Source organism: Magnolia sinica, chromosome 6 (assembly GCF_029962835.1).
Source record: "Magnolia sinica isolate HGM2019 chromosome 6, MsV1, whole genome shotgun sequence".
Classification (NCBI taxonomy): Eukaryota; Viridiplantae; Streptophyta; class Magnoliopsida; order Magnoliales; family Magnoliaceae; genus Magnolia; species Magnolia sinica.
Genome location: NC_080578.1, coordinates 64,774,460 through 64,793,699, shown reverse-complemented (window position 1 = coordinate 64,793,699; position 19,240 = coordinate 64,774,460). Strand labels below are relative to the sequence as shown.

The 19,240-nt window shown below is 37.0% G+C and overlaps 1 long non-coding RNA gene across 1 annotated transcript in view; it reads right to left on the bottom strand.

Moving 5' to 3' along the window:
• The window catches only part of LOC131248816 (uncharacterized), a 49,242-nt gene extending 42,984 nt beyond the window's left edge, over positions 1 to 6,258 (bottom strand). The window contains exon 1 of the long non-coding RNA XR_009172469.1: positions 6,188 to 6,258. This is a non-coding gene — a long non-coding RNA (uncharacterized LOC131248816). The remainder of the gene's footprint in view (positions 1 to 6,187) is intronic.
• Between the last annotated feature and the right edge of the window lie 12,982 nt (positions 6,259 to 19,240).

Sequence of the window (19,240 nt, the reverse complement as noted above, 5' to 3'; positions counted from 1 at the left end):
TCTTAGAAGGACTCAACTCAATTCTAGTCAAAATCACACTAATAAATACAAACTAACCAGAAGAACAATACAAAATGTCAGAAGTCCGCCTAGGAATATTGCTAGAGGTAATACACATCCATCACCACCCAACATGACTAAAAGAATGAAGGAGTTATTGAATCAAGTGGCTGAATTAAATCAGAAAACTAATGACTTTGTGAAACAAGGAAACATGATCCAGTTACCTAACTTGATTAATGAATCAAAACCTACCATAGTAAAAAATCCTGTAACAAAATGGGTAGTGAAAGAAAAGAAATATTGCCTTGTTACTCACTCAAATCATATAACAGGCAATGATGCTAAGTGGTACCTGGATAGCAGATGCTCAAGACATGTCACAGGTGACAAATCCCTTCTCTCAAACTACTCAGATCTTAATGATGGGATAGTCACCTATGGAGATGGAAGCACTGCTAAGGTAATAGGACAAGGAATTATCAAAGGAATAAATGTGCTCAAAAAATGAGAATGCCTTTTGCATTAAAGGATTGACGCATAATCTTCTAAGCATTTTCATATATGTGATAACGAGCATGTGGTTATATGTAATCAGGTATGCAAGATCCTAGACCTATCAGGTAAACCAGTGATGAAGGGTTGTCACACAAATAACCACTGCTATGTCATTAAAGGCAAAGGAAGTGCTGATCCATATGCTTAGAAACATCTGAGCATGGAAAAACATGTCTAGGTCATGCATCTAGATCTGGATAGTTGTTGAAAATATGCAATTTTGATGAATTTTTACGATATATTTGAGGTCCCTCACCTCAATTTTTGTGTATAAACATCCCGATGTTTATAATTTTGGATTGTACAATGTCTGTACAAATTTTGATGTGTATACTGTCCGATATGAAGATATACTAAGTTATACAAATATGAAAGATTGTCAAAATACTGAAATGAAAGATAAACATCTTCGATAAGTCTATCGATGAATCGTATGGATGCTCGATGAAATCGATTAAATATCGATATCATCAAGGCCTCTTTTGAAATCAGAAGAGTCACATGTTCGAGAGTGTTATCGAGGACACCTTCGATAACATCGAATGGGGTATATCGATATCATTGAAACCATGTTTGATGATAACGAAGTTTACCGCCCGATAAAAGGCAGTGGGAAAAAATTTCATTTCACTTCTAAAACATCATTTCCTCTCCTCTGCTCATCTATCTTAGCCGTTCTACATGAAGCTTCATCAGAGAGTCCTACAAGATCATCAAAATCTAGTAATATCTAGTCTATTTCCATAATCCTCAAGATTTCATCTTGTGACTTTTGTGTATTTCAAGATATTTGAGAGAAGTTTTGTCTATAAAATCCCCAATTCATCAAATATCTCTCTCAGTGGCTACTGTCAATGGGAAAGGACAAGGGCAAAACGTCTAGTCCTGGAGAATCCTCGAGATCCTCCAGACAAAAAGTCCTTACTCGGAGGTAAAGGGCAAGGGCGCCTGATCATGGGACCCCAACACTCCAGTGAACAAGACTAACATCACGTGGTGGGTCCCAACATGACGCACTGGTCCCTCCTCCTGCTAGGGTAAATCCTGCTCTAATAAAATATACTGGAAGAAAACTGGTTCGAGAAAGGAAAATTGGCAGGGAGTGCCTAAAACTGTACAATCTGGAACCGCTATTAGCCGTAATTGATTGGCTGCCTCTCCTCGACTTTGGCGGCCCATGTCACCATGAAAGAACATATAACTTCTTTGCTTCCAGCCACTCTCTTGTGGTAGAACCTCCTTCTATCACAGTTTCTGTTGGGGATGTCAACGTAGAAATTACCCCTGAATCTATTGCAAGAATCTTTGGCCTCACTTTATCTCCCGTCGGTCTCCCTGACCTGGACTATGAAAATGTTGATACTCGATCTAAGGTCACGAGATTTCTTTGCCATAGTCGGGATATCCCTTAGCAGCAAGGTAATGCGTTAAAGGAAAAATTCATGGAATCGAGGTATCGTATTCTGCATGACATATTCGCCTTAAATGTGTATCCTCGGAGTACCAATCGCGCAGACCTTACAGGTTTCATGGCCATGGTAGTATATTGTGTAGCAACTGGGATCAAGATATGCCTTCCCACTCTGATTGTTCACCAGTTAGTGTATGGAATTCACACTTCTCGAGATGTCCATTTACCCTATCCTTGGATTATTCACATTCTGTGTGATACGATCGATCTTTCAGTAACAAACGATTGGGAACTTCCTCTCCAACACTTCAACAAAAAAAACATTAAAAAGATGGATTTGAAGTTCCACCGATATCCCGAAGACCAACCCGAGGAAGGGATTCATGAAGAAGGTGAACCTGGTGAAGGGGCTGCACAAACCGAAGGCGCCGGAATGGCCGAAGGTGACCCTCTCGCATCGCAACAAGCTCCGTCTCCATCCGACCCCATGCAGGTAAAAAGATTCAAGCTACATCAAGATCGGATTGGAACGACATTGCGAGAAGTCACTCAGCTGAAGGAGACGATGAATGCAAGGTTCACTGTACTAGAACGTTTGGTGGCCGGGGTGCAACAGTTGGTGCAGCAACTGGTGGATTTAATCACCTACTAATGCGACGATACAACACCATCTTCCTCCGTCCCTCCACCATAGTATAGACAATCATTGTGCCATCACATACACCCAATTCTCATCTCAGCGTATGGGCATGGATATATTTTTTTAATGCCCGATGATCATATGAGTGTATGTGATGGATGACTAACATGGGAAGTTTAACAAATTTTTTTTTTGTGAAGTTTGAATATCCTCTGAGTGAGGAAAATACTCTCTTTTGTATGCCCATGGATGGGTTAGATATTTGTGGCTATTGGTTTGGGATGGATATTGCAAGACTGCCAAACTTGGGCAATTCTTCTTTTGGATATTTTGTTTATGGTTGTGTGATGATTCACACACACACACACACACACACATACATATATATATATATATATGTATATATATATATACATATATACACACACACACACACACACATATATACATATATATACACACATGTGTATATATATACAGATATATATATATATATATATATGTATATATGTATACACACACACACACACACACACACACACACTCACACACACACATATATTTGCTACCATATTTTGCTTTGATGTTCTATGAAATACTGGCATGAATTGTAACTGTCTTTTCTCCTGCATATTCCTTGCTTGATTCGTGTTGTCTGATCTTTATCTCCATACTATTATCTTTTGTTCAACATCTCTCTCCGTTGTCATAGTATGCATACCTGTTTTCTGATTCTGCATTTTATCTGAGTTCTGATTCTCCCATATGCTTCAACTTCAGTCAACATCTATTTCTATATTGCCCTTTGCCAATGACTGATAAAAAGGGGGAGAACAAAGAACAAATTCCACCCTAGAGGAAAATTTGTGTGTATTTGTTTGTGAATGGTGATACAGGTGATAGGGGGAGCTGACATGTGTTAGGGGGAGCAGCTGCAAGAAGGTAGGGGGAGAGTAGCCACTGAATGATACAGTCATATGTGTGTCTGAACTAGGTAGCTTTGTAAAATTGTGTAAAGTTCATGTACACACAATTTAGGGTGTTAGTCTAAAAGTTGTTCTAGGGTGTTTTGTCACGTAATTGACAAAGGGGGAGATTGAAGTGCCCTGGTTTTTCAATGAGCGTGAGTTTTGAGTCAGCAAGACAAGGGAGCTGCATAGGAAGATTGTTCAAGCATCTGCCTTAACATGATGTGTGTTCGAACTCGCCAAAGGTAAACCTTAGCCTCACATTCCATGTCCCAAAACACCATGTATATAAAACCCTTAAAATTAAATAGAACATCCTAAGGTTTTAGGTAAGAAAACTATTTTACAAAATTAGAAAAATCTTAAGTTTTCTACCTTTGTCGATTTATCGACAAGTGGTTCGATGGAATCGAACCTTGTTATCGATGTCCTCGAAACTCACTCAATATTATCGAATTGATGACTTCAGATGTCCAGCAAGCACAAAGAACTCTGGACTGAATTATCGATGAAACGATGGACTATTCGATATCATCGAATTTTGAATCTCGAGTCCATCGAGTTGACTCGATAAAATCGACATCTGGTCAGTTGTGTCCAATATACTACTAAGATAAAACATGCGATTCTCGATATATCGAAGGAATCCTCGATATCCTTGAAATTCAAATCTCGATGATATTGGTAGACCTTTGATGATATCGCATTAGGACACAATTCTATCTAGCAAGTTTTCAGGTTAAAACTTTCATGTATCGAGGATCACTCGATAAAATCGATATTCAAATATCGATCATATCGAATCGTGGTTGATGTCATTGAAATAGGATATAAACTGTCCAACGAGCTTATAGGAAAATTCCTTAAAATTATCGATGAACCGACACCGTAATTGATATCATCGATATTCAAATTCTGATGATATCGAGTGATACTCGATCATATCTTATACCTGTTAAGTTTCAAAGGCAAGTGCTCTCACATTTTCAAATGTCAAGGAATCGAACCCTGTGTCAATGAAATCGGAGTTCGAAATCTGATGACATCGATGAGTGTTCAATTTCCTCGACCAGTTGGCAAAAAGTTTCAAAAGCGTTTGACTGTTGAGTTCATATAATTGAGTGGCCATTCGATGCTATCGAGAGTATACGCTCGATGATATTGAACCCTACTCGATGATATCGAACTCTGTCAAAATTATGACCATTTTATATCCGTTGGAACCTTTTACCTATTTAATGAGAGCTTGCCCCTGGTTGTTAGTAGAGAAAATAGAGAATGCTTTTAAGTGTTTTAAATTTGGATCATATACCCTAAGCCTTTTCTCTTATGGGAGTTCATCCTCCAATCCACCCTCATCATTGACATTCAATAGAGTGGATTAGGGAATGAACTTTCTCATTCAAGGATACTGTAGCTACCATCTTAATGGCAAATTATTAAGATGGGATGCCTTGAATGCATAGATGATTGGAATCGCTCTATCTCCTTTATAGGAAAACATTTGATAGAGTAGGATTCCATCATAACCTTGACCCAACCCGTAGCCTTGTCTTGGTACATCATCTGAGTTGTGGTTCAAGGGAGCTGAAGATTCATCGTCATTAAAGGAGGAGATCTTCATCAACATGCTTAATGGGGATCATCTACTTATCTGTAAGTCATTAGAGTCCAGAGAACCCTTGTGATCATTCCTTCTGTAGGATTGGGTCAAAGGTGATCCTCACCCCTTTTAACTCCTCGTAGGAGGCCTCCGATGGGAGTGTCCGTGGGGGTGCTTTGTGTTGACCCTTGCTCTGTGGAGAGCATAAACTTAGGTCCTTGTATAGGTCCTTGACCTGTGTGGCTTAAAACCTGGGTGTTGTGTGTTGATCCTTGCTCATGGGAGCATAAACTAGTAGGTTCCTTGTGTAGATCCTTAGCCTGTGTGGCCTAAAACTTGGGTGTTGTGTGTTGACCGTTGCTCCTGTGTGGGGCATAAACTTGTGTCGTGGAGACACGTTAGAGTTAGCCTAAAGTAGGTTGTACTGGTTTGAGGTGAACCTGATTTGAAACCTCCATTAGTGAAATTTGGTACACTTAAAGTGTTGAGTGCGTCCGTCGGAGTGGAGTAGACAAGTAGTCGAACCACTATAAAAACAATTGTGTTTGAGATTGCCATTTACTTATACTGCTTGTGTGATTTCTTTGAATGTTCTCATATCCCTTGCATACATGATTATTTGGAACTGAGTAGAATCATATCTCACACACAGTCACATCCATCATAAACTATATTGTGCATCTTGTTTATCTTTTGAATACATTTTGTGATTAGATCCTCTAATTGGCTTGGAAGCCATTAGAGTTATTTTGAAGAAATCCTGATACTTGCATATTTATTAAGGATAGGGTTGATAGGTTTAAAATGTTAGTAAAATATTAAAAAGTGCTATTCACCCCCCTCTAAGATATCTTGGCATATTCCTACTTCAACTAAAGCGGTCATTACCGCAATTTCAAGCTGCACAAAATTGATAAGAGATATAGAGCTGCTCAAACTGAACTTTATGTAAATGAAAAAAAAAACAAAAATAAAATAAAATAAGATAAAATGAAATAATTCCTTACCTCATCTTTGGTTAGCAAAATACAAACAAAAAAAACAACCCTGTTGAAGACCTCCGACAAATCAGTAAAAGCATCCTACAAAAGAAATTTTGAAAGATATTTTCATGCATGATAATGTTTCTCTGCAACATTAACAGAATAAGCTTATTATACGACTAGGCAGATTCCTCAGTTACATTTGTAGAAAAAGCTTATTCTACAATATGTGTGGAGCCCATCATGATCTGTGCAAGGTTCTATTGTCCATCTTGTATTCCACCCTCATTTTCCTTTTCGAGGACAAAAATCAAGCTGACCCAAAACTCAGTATTGGACATGCAAAGAAAAATCAAGTGCCCTACCACTTGATGCACATTAAAATTGAACTCAAGTGTCCCACAATCTGATGCACATTGGGATAGAATGTGTCCATCCACCACAAGGCCAAAACTCTCAAACGTACCAATTCATAATATTTTTCTCAAAATTATACTGACTAATCATTAAATATCATGAAGTTTCTTGATGATAAAGATTTTGAAAGGAAAAAGACTTACCAAAAAATGAAGAAATTCTAATTCTTCTTTCCTACTTCCTCCAACTAACAACAGCTGAAAAAAAGAGGGAGTGCATATGGGTCCCACATGTAGATGTAAAATAATCTTATTCTACAATAGTTGTAAAGGAACAAGCTGTAATGAAAAACAAAACTGAATCAATCAAAACACTATCTTAAAAATACTTGTAGATAAAAAATGTTCACACATTCTTTTTTCTCCTTTCACAAGTCACAATTGTGCAGCAATCATACATGCTAGTGTAGAACAAATCTTGGAAATAATCTGATAAAAAAACATATTTTTTGTGATTTTAATCTTACAGTAATGTACATTAAGGCTCCGACTCCCATTTGAGTTAAAGAATTTGACCTGAGCTTTCACCATAATGGGTGAGGTACTCACTTAGAATCGGGTGCATGCTTCCCATTTGAGTTAAAGAATTTGTCCCCATTTTAGCCATGTGCTTGGATAACCAAGCATGATAACTTGACCTTTCCACCAAGCATGATAACCAAAAATCTACCATTGCACCAAGCAACTTTAGGAAAAAGGAAATCTGGATCAATTGATAGCGAACCACTACAAGGAATGGTCCAACAACAATGTGGCGAGTGTACACACTTTCTTCCATACTCCCCATTTCTATATCTAGTTAGATTTGTATTAGAGAGAGAGAGAGAGGAGTAAAGGATCAAGCATTCTTACAAAGTTAGGACATGATCCCAAGTTGGGGAGCAATAAATGCCCAACCAATCACAAGGATCTGCATCAAAGGCATTCCAATTTGACAGCATTGAATGGGGATCATCGTATATAGATTCCTTGAAGGCCACGAGTGCCAAAACTATGAAACTCCAAAAGCCCATTGCATAGATCCACCACAAAGGAGATTCTTTTTTAAGAACTCAATGTAAATCCATTGTAAATTCTATAGCATAATTTGAAAAGGTTAAAACCCCATTCAACATACTGCTGAAGCAGAGATGATAAGATTCTTCAAGGATCATGAATACTAAAACTGTGAAAATCCTAACAACCTAGCTCATAAAATCCCAAACCAGTAACTCTGTTAAGAGCTTGTACACAAGTTCAATGTACATCTCTATAATATTTTCAATATGCATCACATCCAGATTGTGCCGCATCAAATTATGTTCCTAATACAGCAAATTGAAAAAGATACTCTGCTTCTTCCAGTTGTATTGATCTTTTGCATTATCCTCTCGTCTTCTCTTATACCCATGATCGCCAGGAGTCTTCTTCCCAAATGTGACATTAATTCCTTGTAACTGATCTAACACATTAGACCAGATAGTAAAGTTGGTGCATCACTAAATTCTTTTGTACCATCAAAAGATTTGCTATTACTTCTAAATATATGATCAAGTTCTAAGAATCGACGATGACCCATATAACAAAACTTTTGACCATTCTTCAAGTATTTAGATGAAGTCCTTGTTACAATAAGGACAAGCAAGGCATCCTTTTGTTCTCCATCTAGACAAGTTCACATATGCAGGAAAGTCACTGATAGTCCACAACAATGCTACACGCATTCAAAAATATTTCATTGCTTGAGGCATCATAAGTGTTTATGCCCACCTCTCACAATTCCTTCAACTCATCTATTAAGGTTGCAAATACACATCAATGTCAGTCCAGTAGGACTAAGAATAAGGAAGGACATCATGAAATAAGATTGCTTTATACACATCCATGGTGGCAAGTTATATGGTATCAGAATAATAGGCCATGTGCTATAAGAAATACTCATTGTCTTGAATGGATTGAAATCGTCAACTGCTAAACCAAGTCTAACATTGTGACTATCCGACGAAAAGGTCACATTGTAGTGGTCAAAATTTTTCCACGCTGGGGAGTCAGCCAGATGCCTTAACATTTCCTCTTCAATGCGATACTCGTAATGCCATTTCATAGAAGACGCTATTTTAGATGACATGTACAACCTCTGAAGCCTTGGTTTCAAAAGAAAATAGCATCATATTTTAGCTGGATTTTTTTTTTTATCTTTTACAGACGAAGAAGTCACCTCATCATTTGATTGATGTTCAACTGTTTTCCATCTTGAAGTACCACATATACCACGTGATTGCTCATCGATAGCCTCCTTCCAATACAACGTACAATTATTGGGACAAGCATCAATTTTATTGTATTTTAGGCCCAAGTCCCCAATAATCTTCTTGGTTTCATTGAAAGACCTTGGTAAGGTTTCATCTTTGGGAAGTGCATCCTTTAGAAATTCAAGTAACATCATGAATGACTTGCTGCTCCATCTACCAAGGCACTTAATGTGATATAGTTGAATAACTTCTTGTAGCCTAGGTACAACTCCTTATCGATGTCTTCTACTAATTTCAAAAATTATTATGCTTCAGTTTTAAGCCCCTATGTAGGTCTATATGCTGCATCACTCTCTTGATTAACTAGGCCTGAAAAATCAAATGCATCGTGTAACAATCTGTGCATATCATCGTTTGGATCCAGATTAAGCATAGAAGAAGAGGTGGCTTCCCCATGAAAACGTCAATGAGTATAACTTGTATTAAATCCGTCACACACGATATAATCATATGCTTCTTGTCGAGATACCCAAAAGTTGTTATTGCAGTTCTTACATGGACATAGGATCCTCCCTTTATCACTTGTATTTGTAAATGTAAAGTCTAGGAATTTCGTAGCTCCACTTAAGTATGCATTGCTCACCCTAAATCATTCAATGCAATTGGAGGATATGTCAAACAATGCATCTTAACCATTGGGCCATAACGAGTGGAAGGAGAAGTTACTGAGATACCTTGACAAATGAATCCAACTCTTATCCATTACTATGTCCCTCGGCCACTTTGACAAGTTAGTTGAAATATAACATGGGCCTGACAAAGCTTCCTAGGAGAGATAAACTAGAATGGTTGTAAAAAAATTTAAGGAGGAGTATTAAAGAGATAAATTAGAATGAAACAAGCACCATTATTGCTCACCTCATAAGCGACGATGATTTAAGCATCCAATAGAATCCCTAATGGTGTCTCTAACTAACTAACTAAATCAGTCACCCAACCAAGACTAGATAGATTGTAATGATTTCATATTCCCATTTAAATGCCTACATCGAACTTCTGATAGCATCTCCCCATGTCTCTCCGAATACGTTGATCTTGCATTTGATTCACATGTCAAGTATCCACATAATGTGAGGATGTTTGATATTAGAAATAAATATAAGAAACGTAACTAGAGAGAAAAGGATGGATACAACATAGACTAGCATGTGCATTTAAATTAGGGAACTGAAAGCATTCTAATCTATCCAACCTTGAACTGTCTGAAAGTGGGACAATGTGAGAATTGTTATGCCTCCAAAACCACACTATATATATCTATGCTTGGCCACATAAGAATTCTTAAATGGGCAACTAATTGTCCTATACTTAAACAATTACATAATCAATCCCAATTGGCATTCATCATCTAGCTAATGAATAACATAATGCATTTAAACTAAAGAAATAAATTTTGTTTTGATAAATTAACCTAGTAATATCTACTACATACTAGTAACATACAAGCAATATTGGGCTGTAAGAATATCACGTCCCCTTAAAAAATAAATCCTCTAAGGATAACATATATATATATATATATATATATATATATATGAAAAGGTTCTATGCGGTTGAGCTTATGGGAACTTCCATGAGGTCGAGCTGTGTGGGCTGTGTGGACCCCACCGTGATGTGTGTCGAACATCAACATGGTGTATTTGATAGGTCCTCTTTAAATTCTGGGATATCCCAAAAATCAACTGTATATGGAAATTAAGTGGGCCATACCATCTAATATCATGTGAAGACATGCCTAAAACATATAAAAGCACTTGGTGGGGCCCACCTGAAATTTAGAAGCATCTGAAACTTGGTCTAACCCCTCATCCAAGTGGGACACACATAATGAATGGTTTGGATTTGTGAACCACATCTCGGTGGGCCCAACAAATGATTATGAATGTTTTAATGGAGGGTAGCCTCTCTCAACTTCTGTATGTGGTGTGGCCCGTACAAGTCACGGATTGACTTGATTTTTAAGCCTTAGGCCCACCATGGAATGGTGCATCTGACTGATGGGGTAGATGTTTGACATGCATCATGGTGGGGCACACACAGTTCGACCTCATGGGAAGTTCCCATGAGCTCGACCGCATGGAACATTTTCCCTATATACATAAAAAGTTATTTATTGCCATTCTCAATTGCAAGTATCATTCATCATCCAACTAACTATTAACAGCATTTACAAAAATAGAATATATCCAACCAGCTTTATATAATAAGTTTTTTTTTTCCTGATTACTTGTTAATGCAGTTCATGGTTCATGGATCTAGAGGGTGTTTAGGATCGTGGCTTATGTTGAATGTGTCTCTCTTTTAGACTCAATGGGCAGTTCTGGTAGTTCCATGCTAAGACCCTTGGCTCGACGTGAAGCGGGCTCTGAAGGAGCTACTACTCAGAGAGTACGGCTAGAGGTGTTACCTCTTCTACCAAATGAGCTATTGTTCTAAAGAAATTTAAATTAAATAATAGACTTCGAAACACTTCAGCACATTTCAACCTCTTCTACAAAAATCAAAGAACTGCAGTAAGGTTAAACAATAATGGAGATGACATTATTAGTTTAGAAAAAGATGATAGTGTTGTAAAGGAGATGGCATCATGAAGAGCTCTCGAAATGGACTTATGTATATAGAAATGTATTGAAAACCAAAACAACATCATTGCGATCGATCATACTCAATGAGAAAAAGTTCATTGATCAGACAACCTAGATTCCCCAATCAAATGCATTTCTCATTAGTTGCCAATCAATTATAGATGATGAAGATAACCATACACATATGCCACATCTACAGTACATATAATGGGCGGATGATAACTCCAATGCACCTAGGAGCATAGGTCAAACACTCTAAATGACCAATAAAAAAATTGAATCAATAACAAGATATAGATCTTATAAGCTCCCGGAGAAATACTTCCTTGTGGCTATACATACTGTGAACTATCAAGTCCAAAAGGCGACTGACCTGCATAATTAAGAAACCATGAGAATAATCAATCAGATATAAATAAAGGCAATAGAAGAGGTGGAAAATCCAAATACTTCTAATGACACAAATTCGTAGACAATCTTTCAAAGAGAAATGAAATAAAATCAACTAATAACAACGTTTACAAAAATAGAAGATATCCAACCAGCTCTATATAATAAGTTAATTTTTTTGACTACTTGTTAATGCAGTTCATGGTTCATGGATCTAGAGGGTGTCTCGGATAGTGGCTCATGTTGAATGTATCTCTCTTTTAGACTCAACAGGAAAATCTAGTAGTTCCACGCTAGGACCCTTGGGTTGACGTGAAACTGAGCTCCGAAGGAGCTACTGCTTAGGGAGCACGGCTAGAGGTGTTACCTCTTTTACCAAACGAGCCATTGTTCTAAAGAACATGGTAGGGATGTATGGGTAAGAGAAGCATCATAACACATATTTATAGGATTAAAGGAGATTCACAAAGTTGATCCATATGAGGTGTTGTTTAATAAGAGTATAAGTTGGGTGTGTATTCTATATCTGTTTTAAATGCTAAAGTGTTTACTTGGAGAACACGTGTAGTATCCCTACAAGGTATGTTTCATATTCTTTTGTTCTCCATGATACCATAGGATGACACTTAGTTACTGTCTTACTAAATTATTCATGAGAGAAGTTGTTAAACAATGTGTGCCATATGACTCTGTAGTAACTAAGTATGCTTCATGTTACATTTGGTAACATACACACTTATTACATGGCAATATATGTATGCTAAAATTTTCAAATCAATTCGATGATGTGGAAGCCAAGTTATGTAAGGAAACTTCTTACAAAATGATATTTGGAACAACAATTAAGAATAACAACAAACCTTGTAACAAAACACGTTCCCTGTAGTTTTGACAGTAACTATGTGTGCAAATTCAATAAAGACTATTCAAAATAGGGCAATGACATTTTTCTATAGTGGTAATCAAGAATAGATTTAGTGAAATCTATATTTAGTAATTCATGGACATCTAGAACCAAAAAATAGAAAAAATGAGAAATGGTCTAGTTGAATCTTGGATCTTCTTCAAATTATTGTACAATTAGCAAATAAACTGATGCACTTTTCTTAAGAAACTAAATCAAAAGTTGCTATTTCTGTCCTTGCACTATCTTATAAAATCTCACCACTTGCTTTTTAACTCAAATCTCATCACTTGCACTGTCAATCATTCCACCATTTGAAACAAAAGTGTTGTTAAAGAATGTCTTAAATCCTGGTCATGCTCAACCAGTCGAGGGACTAGCTTGACTAGTCAAAGGTCCTGGTTGAAGACAGTTCGACTCAAAGTCCAGCAACAATGTATTTGGGATTTCTGGGTTGCTCGACCAGTCGAAGGGGTCCTTCGACCAGTCAAAGCCTTGGCTCGACCAGTCAAGGGTTACGCAGACGGTGCGCGGTTTGTGCACGAACCGCATAAATTTGAGACAGTTTCTATGGAGGTGCGTAAGTGGGGTTTCCCTATGTATAAATAGGAGTCCCTAGGGCCTTTTTAAAGTATTCTAAGGTTTCCTAAAGGTATTCTAAGGGTTCCTAAAAGGGTTCTAGGGCTATTAAAAGGTGCAGCAAGGGTGAGATTTGAGGTTGTTCGAATTGGATAAGTCCTCTCTCTTTGTAAATTCTATTTTTATAGTGTAGATTTGTTGCTTTGTGCTATGGTTTTTTCTCAAAAGGGTTTTTCCACATTAAATCTTTGTGTTCTCTTATGATTTCTTGGTGCTCTTGGATTGCTATCCTAGATCCATATATGTGTGATTCCGCAACACAAATCCCAACAAAAAGAACACGAAATTTCCATAGAAAACTTAAAAGTGATGGAAGGTTAACCTATTCTAGCAAATAGATGAGCTTTATTTTTTCAATTGTTCCGGTTAAATTGTTATAGCTATGCAATATCACCTGATTCTATGTTGATTTGGATGCAGATTATTATGGTCTTTATGCTGTTATCAATCTTGTTTGAGTTTCTCTCAATCAAGTGATTTGGTTGCAGATTATTATAGGGCTCTATCCACTTTATATTTCCAGTCACTTAGCATAAAATGTTGCAACTAGCTGGGATGGAGCATGTGCTCAAGTGGACCACACCACAGGAAACATGTATATGAAGATTGAACGATAAACCCATTTGTAAATGTTTTGTGAGTAGTAATTAATTTCTTATTATTATTTTGTTTTACAAGTTGTAAGGAGAGATGGATTGAAACATTTGCATCAATAAGTAAAATGTAGTTGTGTGGTATTTGAATTATAATTGTAGCACTAGTATTTTACTAATATAAATTTGATGTTTTTCTGTTGCCATTCAAAAAAATAGAAAGAAAAAAGTTCAGTTGCACAGCAAGCATGAACCTTCCTCATTTAAACATGCTCCAACCAGCCATGCTAGAGGCACACATCAATAACACTTTGCATGCCAGCATGGTCCCACCCATTACAAATCCCCCACCCAACTATTACAAGCACAAAGGGACTATAAGGAAAGTAGGGCCGTAGAGGGCAATCACTAGGCACGTACCATTAAACATGAGTCACACAGACACTGAGACACATAGAAACGAGCCCGCCAACCCATGTTTATTGATCATGACTTAGATGCCAACATTGACATGTCCATGTCATGTGTTAGCCCAGCTATTATGTGCAGCCGCAATGGGGAATTTACAAATGGTTAAGGTCTAAACCATGCAGAGTCAAACAAGCTTGCTAAACATGATGGCACACATGCACCACACTACAAGAAAATAGGCCTTTAGCCACAATTTTTTAGTCTCAGTTGAAAAAATGGAGGCTAAATGTGTTTTTTAGTCTTGGTTACTAAGAACTGAGGCTAAAAGTTCATTTTTCACCTCAGTTGCTAAGGAACTGAGGCTAAAAGTATACTTTTAGACTCAGTTGCATAGGCACCGAGGTAAAAAGTCTACTTTTTAGCCTCAGTTATATAGGAATCGAGGCCAAAAGTCTACTTTTTAGCCTCAGTTACATAGGAATCGAGGCCAAAGTCTACTTTTTAGCCTCAATTGTATAGGAACCAAGGCCCAAAGTCTACTTTTTAGCCTCAGTTTCATACGAACCAAGGCCAAAATTCTACCTTTTAGCCTCAGTTGCATAGGAACTGAGGCCAAAAGTCTACCTTTTAGCCTCAATTGCATAGGAACCAAGGCCAAAGTCTACTTTTAAGCCTTAGTTTCATAAGAACCGAGGTGAAAAGTCTACTTTTTAGCCTCAGTTGCATAGGAACCGAGGCAAAAAGTCTACCTTTTAGCCTTAGTTGCATAGAAACCGAGGCCAAAAGTCTACCTTTTAGCCTCAGTTGCATAGGAACCGAGGCCAAAAGTATACCTTTTTAGCCTTAGTTGCATAGGAACCGAGGCCAAAAGTCTACTTTTTAGCCTCAGTTGCATAGGAACTAAGGCCAAAAGTCTACTTTTTAACCTCAGTTGCATATGAACCGAGGCTAAAAGTCTATTATTTTACCTTGGTTAATAAGAAATGGAAGTTAAAAGTTCAATTTTTAACCTCAGTTGCTGGGAAAGTGAAGCTATAAGGCAACTTTTTAGCCTCGATTATATATGAATCGAGACTAAACGTCTACCACATAAGCCATAGTATCTACCACACCATTTAAGAGTCTATCATCTAAACCTCGATGCTCTGTAGCCCCCACCATGATGTATGTGTTTCATTCATTCCATTTATCCATTTTTTAAAATCATTTTAAGCCTGAAATAGGTAAACACAGAGGAATTATACAATACGCTTACTCTGGGTCTCTAGTTCCAACAACTGAAACCCAATCCTGCGGTAATCTGGACCGTTGGCCTATTGTCCCACTGGCAGATATAAGATCCTTGTTTGATTTATATGCGAACATTTGTTGGATATCACTTCTCAACTGTCTATCTATATGACACAAATCAAATGTGAATATTTTCCTTCCATTTTTTTAATATGAAACATCATCAATTTAAATCAACAATCCAATGGTCTGGATTACTAATCATGTGCTCTAATTATCGTAATATGAAACCCACATATACTTCCTAAAATGTCCCGCAACATATACTTCCTCATCCACCAATCCATCCATACATGAAACTTTGCATGTATGCATGTATGACATACATACATTCGGCGCCATCCTCAACTCCTTCCATCCTTCTACCCTTCTCCTATAATACCCTCTGTCCCTACTTTTGTCATTTGTCTGGAAGAAAAAAAAATGCAGAGAGAGAGGAGGGAAATGAGAGAGAAGGAGAGAAGGAAACCGATGAAATCCTCTCGCATCTAGGGTTACAGAAACCCTAACCGGTTTTTCTATCACTTTTCTCTCTCTCCAATGCCCTACATTCTGAAAATCCCTAGAATTTCCATCCTAGGTTTCTTCCACATGCTCCTTGATCTGCATTACCGGGATTTTCTAGAGAGAAAATGGGGGTTTCTAGGGTTTATAGTTGAGAAAGAATAGAAGCCTCTGAAATCGTGATTTTTTCTTGAAATTTCTAAAAATCTATTCCATTTTCCTATTTGTAGAGGTGGATCTGACCATCGGAGATCTTCAAGGTGCTTTGTGTTTGTCACTTCAGAGTTTTCTGAAGAGGAATCGAGAGGTTTTCGGATTGCTGGCTTCGGTGATACTGAATCCTCAGAATTTGAGTTTTCCCATCTCCTTTTAGAGACATCTATCATTTTTTTTTGCTCAAATCAGAGCTCAATTAGCACGAAAGCTTGGATCTCTAGAGTTTTCAGACCTTTAGCTTGCTCATTTTCACTAAATTTTTGTAAGAAATCTAACCTCTTGTGTTTCTTTCACTTTTCCTCCAAAAGAATATGATCTATCTTTCCTTTCCAATCTTTGTTCAGCTCTTCCTTTAAAGCTTTTCATGAGTTTCTTTGATATGTTGAAACTTTAAGAAGCTAAAGTCATCTTTGAACTATTTTTGTTGTTTGATTTCTTTATTTTGCATTTTATAGGTTTTTCCTTCATTAGATTGATGTTCAATTGTATATCTAATTTTATTTAAATTAGATCTTGCAATGTTGGATATAATACATTTTCTTTTTTATTAGATGCTAGATATAAAACTTCTGTAGCTCCTAAGAAGTTTTAAATGGTAGGTGATCATTCTGCACTACTTACTGGATATAATACGTATGGTTCACTTGACTTTTGAATCGATCTCATTTTTTTAGATCGTGTCCTAAAATGATTTGTCAAAGAAAATGGATGGGGTGAATTTCTCATCAACATTACAATGGCCTCACCTATCTCCCATGGCAAGAAGTTCATGGGAAAGATTTCCGAAGAAAAGTCTGGTGGGTTTGTCACTTGTGAGAGCCATTGAGATTGCCCTGCAAATCTTTGGAATCAATTGATCCCAACTTTAAATTTCTATAAGAATTGCAACTTCTAATTCGGAAATTATAGTGTCTAAAATAGTCCTTAGGAGCTCTTCTATTTACAAACACTAATGCCTACACTGTTGACACACACACATAAAAAATATAATAAATAAATAAATAAATTGTACAGGATAGTATTTACATCGTTTCACATAAGCCATAATTTGTATTTTCTTCTCTCTTGTAGAACTGCATGATTAAGAGAAAGTGAACCTGTTTGACTGGAATTGTATATTTCTTGGCAGCTATATGCATACACAGTCACTGACTCGATGGGAAATATAGTGGGCTCATTTATTTTAGGCTTCTTTAAATTTGTTAGTACTTTATTTGGAGCTCTGCCCAACTTTCTCATAGGCAAATCTTGTAGGTAAGCATTAAGGAAGTGACTTTGCCTAAAATTTCCTTTCTTAGGAGTTCATTTCAAAATTCATTTTACGGGTTTCCATTCAATGCATCCATGGCAAGCTGCCTTTATTTCAATTACCTGTTAATCTCTTCATGGTATTTCATTAGCTCACAATTCTACTAGTTGTACTTATTATAAGTTCGTACTTATTACCTAGCTCTAGCTAAGAAATCTATTAATTTCTCTAGGGTACCTATTTTCGAGCAATGTGTTGACAATATAGTGGGTATTGCATATGCAATGGATATGCTGGATTATGTTGAAAAGGTCAGTTCTGCTATGGTTTTGATTTTTTTTATTTCACTTGTGCTCATGAGACTTATTTGCAATATGTTTAGCAGTGTAAGTGTTTACCACTCTTTCTATGGCTTGGGACAATTTGATCTATCTGCTTTTGAAGGTTGATAAACTAGAAAGTTTTGCTGTGGGAGAAATTGTACATAAGCCAGCCTACTTTGTACCTGGTAATTTTTATTTGCATTTAATTATGTAGTTGAGAAACTCGCTACATGCTATCTGTAAAGCTATTTTTGCAATTTTATTTTATATCACAGATTCAGAATGGAGCTTCCATAACATCTAATGCTAAGTGATAATTGTTTGTCTTTAGAAGCGCTGAATGAACTAACAGATGGTTACCTTACCCATATTATGTTAAAAGATTGCTATACTGCACTTTTACATTATAATTTTCCATAGAGCTCTTCTTTTTTTCTTTTTTCTTTTTTTTCAAAATGAATGATGAAATTTGGATGATATCACAAATTCAATGTCCATGTGGAATGTGCTGAGAGAGTTCCGCATCAGGAAGGTTCATATGGCTATTGTTCTAAATGAATATGGTGGAACTGTGGGAGTATGTTTACATCCTTCACATTTTCTTTAACAACGCTCATGAAGTTCAAAAGCTATTCATGTTACTGTTTATGTGATTTTGGGTGTTAACTATTTTAATACTATTGCCTCATTGATATTTTTTAACATCGGAAAGTAGTGAACAATTTTAATACCGCTTTTTGTAATAAAACCGGTACCTACTCTAGTTGACTACCAGAACTTTTACATGGCAAGAAACAACCATCAACATCTTGCTTTCCTAGCTTGATTTTTATGAGGATTGACGAGAAAGTAGGTAGGAGGTCGAATGATCCTGCATCACAAAGATTTGACATGTTGGCATGTCAGAGATGCATCAACATCTTAGGAAAGGAAACTGTTAGTTGTCTCCAGTATCCATGAATGTGTGCGTGTGCATGCATATCTATAGAGTATTTAGCCTCATTGCACCCTCTCCTGCTTCCCATTCTTTTGTAGTTGCTAACATTTTAAAACAGACTCTTCCTCGCTTTGGAATCCCTCCTGCTTTCCCTTCATGCTTTGCAAAGCTATGTTGGAGTTCCTTGCTTTTTAGTGGATTCCTTTAGCAGGTGATTCGCAACATTCACATTTCCCTGAGTCTGGTAAAATGCACATTGTTGGAAACTTTTCAATTTATCTTTCTAGTTTACTGCATAAGCATGGACATTTTGGTTCACTATTTGCTTC